The sequence below is a fragment of the Xyrauchen texanus genome, chromosome 32 (genome assembly GCF_025860055.1).
Source record: "Xyrauchen texanus isolate HMW12.3.18 chromosome 32, RBS_HiC_50CHRs, whole genome shotgun sequence".
Taxonomy (NCBI): Eukaryota; Metazoa; Chordata; class Actinopteri; order Cypriniformes; family Catostomidae; genus Xyrauchen; species Xyrauchen texanus.
Window position 1 is genome coordinate 8876500 of NC_068307.1, and position 6540 is coordinate 8883039.

The 6540-nt window shown below is 37.8% G+C and overlaps 1 protein-coding gene across 1 annotated transcript in view; it reads right to left on the minus strand.

Moving 5' to 3' along the window:
• The window catches only part of LOC127626361 (contactin-2-like), a 54919-nt gene extending 48836 nt beyond the window's left edge, over positions 1–6083 (minus strand). Inside the window, exon 1 of the mRNA XM_052102098.1 lies at positions 5860–6083. The gene's annotated coding sequence lies outside the window, so the exon portion shown is untranslated. The remainder of the gene's footprint in view (positions 1–5859) is intronic.
• Between the last annotated feature and the right edge of the window lie 457 nt (positions 6084–6540).

Sequence of the window (6540 nt, forward strand, 5' to 3'; positions counted from 1 at the left end):
ACCTTACTGTCACAGTCGCTCTAATTGGTGCCAACACAAGGGACAGGAAAGCACAAACAGACACAGGGGAAAAGTGCTGAGGTTGGGTACAGCATATGGCCTTAGACAGCAGAATGACAGCAAGTGGTGAAGAGAACAGTCAGCTTGAAGAGCTGTTTTTGCTTGACTTTCATGGATATCTGAAACCAGATCTCCATAGCTCAGATTTCACATTTTCGAAGATCAGTACTAAATTGAGACACAATTGTTGTGAATTTGCTTCATCCAAATGACAGATATAATTTTGCAAAGCCTGAACCCTACCAATTGAGTTCAAACTGCACTGTGGTGCCTCTGCACTGTGAAGGTCTTTTCTGGTGTGCCTCGCATATATGCAATGCTAAAAACAACACATAAATTGAGGGCAGGAAGGATGCCTCATGTTGGAGACCTTAAGACACATAATAAAGACATAATAATGCATACCAAGGTGAAAGAATGGTTTGCTGCACTTTTCCAGTCTTGTAAGGCTGGTCTGTTTGCTGGTTTTAGAGGGGTTCTGGGTAGTGTACCAGATGGCTGATAAGCTGTTTTTTTTTTCCATCAGAATACGCACTATAATATATACATTATGCATACATTCAGTACATAAAACTACAGCAGCAGCCTGTTCAACCCCTGTTTCAAATGTCCTGATGTGTATCCATGCATTTAATGGCTCTTCATTCCCTCCTCTGGCCTGCAGATACATAAGGTAGTGCCAGTGTGGATACCGAAGGCCACGGCCATGTATCAAACTCAAGAGAGAGTATAAGAGGGCGAGAGACCTGAGGAAGACAAATAACCTCATGCAGACCCTCTGGCCCTCTGGTAACTGCAGAATTAACAAGATAGTCTGTGAGTGTTGACAGCCAGCCAATACAAAATGCTTGGCTTTCTTCATAGAGGACAATGATATGCTTGTCCTTTTGAAAGTTGTTTACATTAAAACACAAGAGTTATGGCTCCAATATACTGACGGCAAAGTTCTTGTTTGTTCTTTGCTCAGAGCTAAAAAGGTTGAAGAAATCTGTTTGTGACGATTCGGACACTGCCATCACACTGCTGGGGCATTTAGAAGAGCATTTTAATTTGAGACGCACACTGACAACAAAACCAATGAGACATTAAAATTAGTTATCAATTACAAAATTCTATCAATTGAATTCACATGAGATCAGTAAAAGAAGCTGTTTTAACCACTCAAGAAGCTGATTTTTTTTAAGTAATATATATATGCAGCCGATTTTGTGTAATTTATCATGTGTACATTCTGCATTCTTGGTGCTAATGCTAACACGCTATTTGTGGTTATAATATTCACCGTTTATCTTCTGTTATTGTATTTTTATGATTCATTTTGTGACAAGAATCCACATAAGATAATAAAAATAGTTTTTAATCCTTTTTTTTTAAGAATTACATCCATACTACTGCAAAGGTGTATAAAAGGGTGGCATCTCTTCACTCCAATGTGTTCATATTGACTAATCTCGACTGTGTGAAAAAAAAATATATAATGGAAAAATGTGTAGGCATGTTGGTGGAGCACTTGGTCACTGACCATTTTGTTTATTATCCATTAAAGTACATTTTTACAAAAGTTTGTGTCAAATACAGTAAGTGTTCATTTCAGCAGTTTTGTGTGCTTCCCGTATGCTTTTATTAAAATTATGTATAGGGAAAAAAGTGCAGAAGTAATACAACAATAATAATACAATAAGACAACTGGTGCCAATCTCACAGTGAAGTGCAATAAGACCAATTAAAACAGATGAAGCAGGATACTGTAGACGGCCGTACCGAGGGAGACAGCAATTACGATGCCCAGTGATTTCAATTGAAGCATGGCTTGTTCTCACCCTCAGATACAGCATCTGCAGCAGGGCTGCTTGGAGGAGAACAATGGCTCCTCTATGTCCCATAAGTGCTCATTGCAGGACACAAAACAGAGGCTCATCTGTACTGGAGCACTTCACAGTAGCGATCAGAGAACTATTTACCACCTCCGCTGTGACATACAGGCCCATCCATTAATTCTCATACCCAGATCTCAACGAAAGCTCCATAACCCAGCAGATGTGGTGGTTTTTGACCTTTACCACCCTCTGAAAAAGACATTTGGCCTTCTGATCTCTGCCCTTCCCAGTGAACTATCCCTCTCTATTTGATCAGACATTTTATTAGCAATCCTGTTAAAAGCTGGACTGTGAATTCTGGACTGCTGAAGGCACTCATGACCTGGATAAGTGCAGATCAGGGTTAAGTAAGTACACACTCTTGTGGATGAACGCACTATTCAAATATATGTGACACTTCAGTTCAGATTCAGTTCAAGGATCATTTTTCAGCAGTTTGACATGAACATACTTCCAGCTCCCATACTAATATCATTTTCATTTCACATTAACACAGATTCTCAGTTCACTGTGGATGCAGCTAATTTTCATTCTCATCCATGATCTAAGAAAGGACTACTGGGTCATCTTCATTAAAAAAAAATTTAAGAGTAGTTTTTCAAGTATGACTTTGGGTTAGTGTTTGTAATTACTGAAAAATAATCTACCTTGTTTTTAGCGCAGGTTTCACAAAGATTCAACATTCTGAAGAAGTTCAGGCTGCAAAGAGGTGACTGTTACATTGTTTCACATGATTCCAGATTGTTCTGCACCAAGCAAAGTTTTGGAGCTTGATAAATGGAAAGCCAATGTTTTTTCCTTCTGCTGTAGTGTGCTGAGGGGTCTTGTTAAAACGGCATGTTTACGTAAAATCCAGCCTATTTCAACAATACTTGCTTAGAGAAGAAATTATAAAGAGAGTGAGCGATTTGGGGTTCAGGCTTAAAATATGACGGTGCATTTTGGGCCGGGTAGGATCGGGTCACACTGTCTCAGTTACGGGTTGGGTTTCATTGTAATGCCCACAAACATACAGTTGGTCAAATAAAGTGCCGGGCCAGCCCCTTCTAATTTGGACATGTTGAGGTTAACTGTATCTTCGCTCTACTAGACCTATTTGAAACCAGCCAATCTCAGGTAACACCTCAGTTATTCTAGAATTCCTAATCAAGTCCATTTTATCTTTATAGTGTTTTTCACAATACATGTTATTTTTACATTTGGGTAAGAATGCAATAAACGCATTAAAACTGTACAATATAAACTTGTAAAGTTGTCAGCTTGAGCTGTTTGTACCTGATTTGACCTTTAAAATGTATTTTAATAGTGCAACACAATATAATGTCAATTGATTATGTTATATTAAATAATACTGTATTTGATTTGAATGAAGGTTAATCCTCCATAGCAGAACCAGACCCAGCATAGCGGAATTGCAATGTTTGTTTAAACAATACTTTTTTAAAGTATATATATATATATATATATATATATATATATATTTTTTTTTTTTTTTAACTAACTGTATTGGTGGGAAAATTGCATATTGAATGTCACAGATTTTCCCATAGACTGTCACTGTTTTCTGAAGTCACACATATTTCACCACAAAACAACATATCCTTAAAAATCTACATTTGTATAACCAGTAGCCATCTAAAAACAATATCAAAGAGGGGAAAAAGGGTTTCTAAGCTTAATTAAGATCTTATCACATTTAATATACATTAAAAGTTTTTTGACTACTTTTTTAGTCTCTAGTTTTGAGATATGAGTAATTTAAACAATCATATTTGCTCTGCAATATGAACAAATCCACATTTACAAGGTTGCCTGCATAGTTAGAAATAAGAGAGAATAGAGGTTTATTGATTTTCAATGTATTTTAGGTACTAAAACAAATCGCATGGAAACCATAATATTTTGAGGCAGAAAATCAGTTCTTGGCACTAAATAGCATTCAATTGCAACAGATATGATATAGACCGGTAATCAAAAGAGTAGACGTGAAGACTAATCAAGTATAAATCATGAGTGGATAATCTTGGGTCTCCCATTATTACCCAGCCTATCCAAATCTGCTCAATCACTCAACCTCATCTCATTCCGAGCCCAAAGAGATATTTTGAATGTTTCATGAGGCAGTGTGGATATAGCACACGCCCTCATTCCATGACATACTGAAGCTATATTTACATGAATTATTTTACAAATCCTTCTAGGTCATACGCCGGTCAAAATCACAGCTTGATTGAATCAGCATCACAGTGTCCAAGAGCTGCTGGTGTAGATTTCTGAAACACATTATTCTCTCTCTCTCTCACTGTTTCTCATTTATGGCTCTGGTCGAACACCTGAGCACACTGATCAGGCGGCTTGTAGCCACAGGCAGGCCAGCATTAGCAGTCTGCTGTGTGGTTTTCTACAGTGCTTCACTGAGCTTTAATTTGCTGCTGCTGCTCTGTCTGTCAATTTCAGGTTTAACCCCTGGCCATGACTGTCCCCTGCCTTCAAAACAACTTTATATCACTACAACCATCACCAATGCCTGTGTGAGTCCATGACCATTTGTGTACTACCTTTATTGCCTTGTCCAATTTTCTCTGCCTTTTCCAAGATCTGATTGGACCAAAATCAAAATTCAGACAGGTCATGTTCAAATGGCACAGTCATGCTTATTAAATTAAACATCTGTAAAATATGTTTTAGTGCTTCGAATAGTATTGAAAAACAGGCAGGCAGAGATGTAAGAGATCAAATCCAATTCAGTGCATACGGTCAGGGTCTAGCACAAGGAAAACACTGAAAGAAAGTGGGGGGAAAAAAGAGTGAGCACAAAGTCTCAAAGACGAATCAAAAGCAAAAACACTGAGATGCATAGTACTTCAATTGGAGCCAAAACTTATCAATCAGATTATACTGATAAGAACAGAAAAATACCCCAACACACGAAGTCTCTCATTCCACTGGGCTGAGTCACAGAACAAGGCGGTTAGTATTGGACACACTGACCTTGGTGAGCTTGGTATGATTATGTGCATGCTCAGAATTTATGAATTGAAGCAGTTTGTTACGGCACTAAATTCAGACTGAGGCCTACACTCTTTAATCTTTACAACATGTTGCTGAAGAAGATTTAATTGCAATACAGTACATTTTATTGTTTTCCTTTCAATGTAATATTTAAACTTCCTGAACACTGGAACAATGTTTCGGGGCTACAATACAGACATATCATATTCCTATATAAAATGTATTTTTTTTTGTTATACAGTCTTTTAAGTCTTGTTCTTGTGGAGTTTCCCTTACAAAAAAAGTACAGTGGTACAGTTTACTATGGAATGCCATGTTGATGTTATCCCATTAATACCTTGAAGCATAGCCTACCATGATCCTGAAGAATGACCATATTATATACCATGGTATTCACATGGTACTCCATGTGCTTTACTTGTGCCCCAGCGCAGAAGTCAATGCATCTTCTTTAAAGTAAAATAATTATAAATATTTTATAAATGCATTTATGTTCAAGGTTCAGTGTACTAAGATGTCAATTGTTGTTGTGTTACATTTAATGTTGCCACCATAACTTTTAAAAATTTTGAAACCTTCATTGTTTTTGTGCCAAATATTAATTCGTTTTCAATTAAATAATATAGAATCTGATTATTAATAATTGCACATATACGGACGTGTTCGGTGTGAACGCCCCCTAGATGACCGAAATATTCCAAAAAATAATTCCGGTAGACTATTTATTGCGCAATCCTTTTATACAAAATACTTCATGGGACGCTTTCTATACTTAGAACAGTCTTTAGACAAACGCTCTTGAGACCAAACCACATTAGAACACAAAAACAGCGAAATTATCGGAATAAGTGCTCGTGTTAATTGAATCGTTGCGGTTTGAATGACAATGTATTTGAAACCGCTTTCTTACCGTTGAAAGAGCAGCTATGAATGAAGACGTGCTCGCAGTGTCTCTACCTCCTTCAGTGATGCTGCTGATGCTGAACGGATGCTGCGCGCCTCAAACGCCCTGCGTCAACAACAGCGACTTGGCTTTTCAAATATTGCAAGATATTTTTTTCTCTTGACCTAGCTTTGCATCCCCCTGCCGCAATAAGGATGTGTCGTCTGTATGACACGGGATCTCTTCCTCACTCTCTGTCCTTATCTTCCTATCATAATAACCTAAAATCATTCTTCTTCCTCTTCCCTCCCACTCCATCTCACTCTCCTACCACGTGCCAATCTACCTCCCTCTCCCCTCCCTCTCACTGTCTGCTTGCTTCAAATGGAAGAATAAGATAAATGCAATCCAAGTAAATGAACCTGTTTTTTCTTTAGTGGCACCACAAAGAGGGTAGCTTTTCACAAAGGACTTAAAGTGTGTACCCTTCCCCCAACACACATGCACAGATGCACTAACACACGCCTTCACACCTCTCAAATTTACACGCTCACACCTCATTGTCTCAGTCTGGTGTGATAAAAAGATTTGTATTCTTACAATGAATCCGAAAGATTTAGATAACTCATGCGGCATACAAACAGTTGCTGACAGTAGAATTGAGCATTAATTAAAAACATTAATAACTACGTGTTTGATTGTAGAACA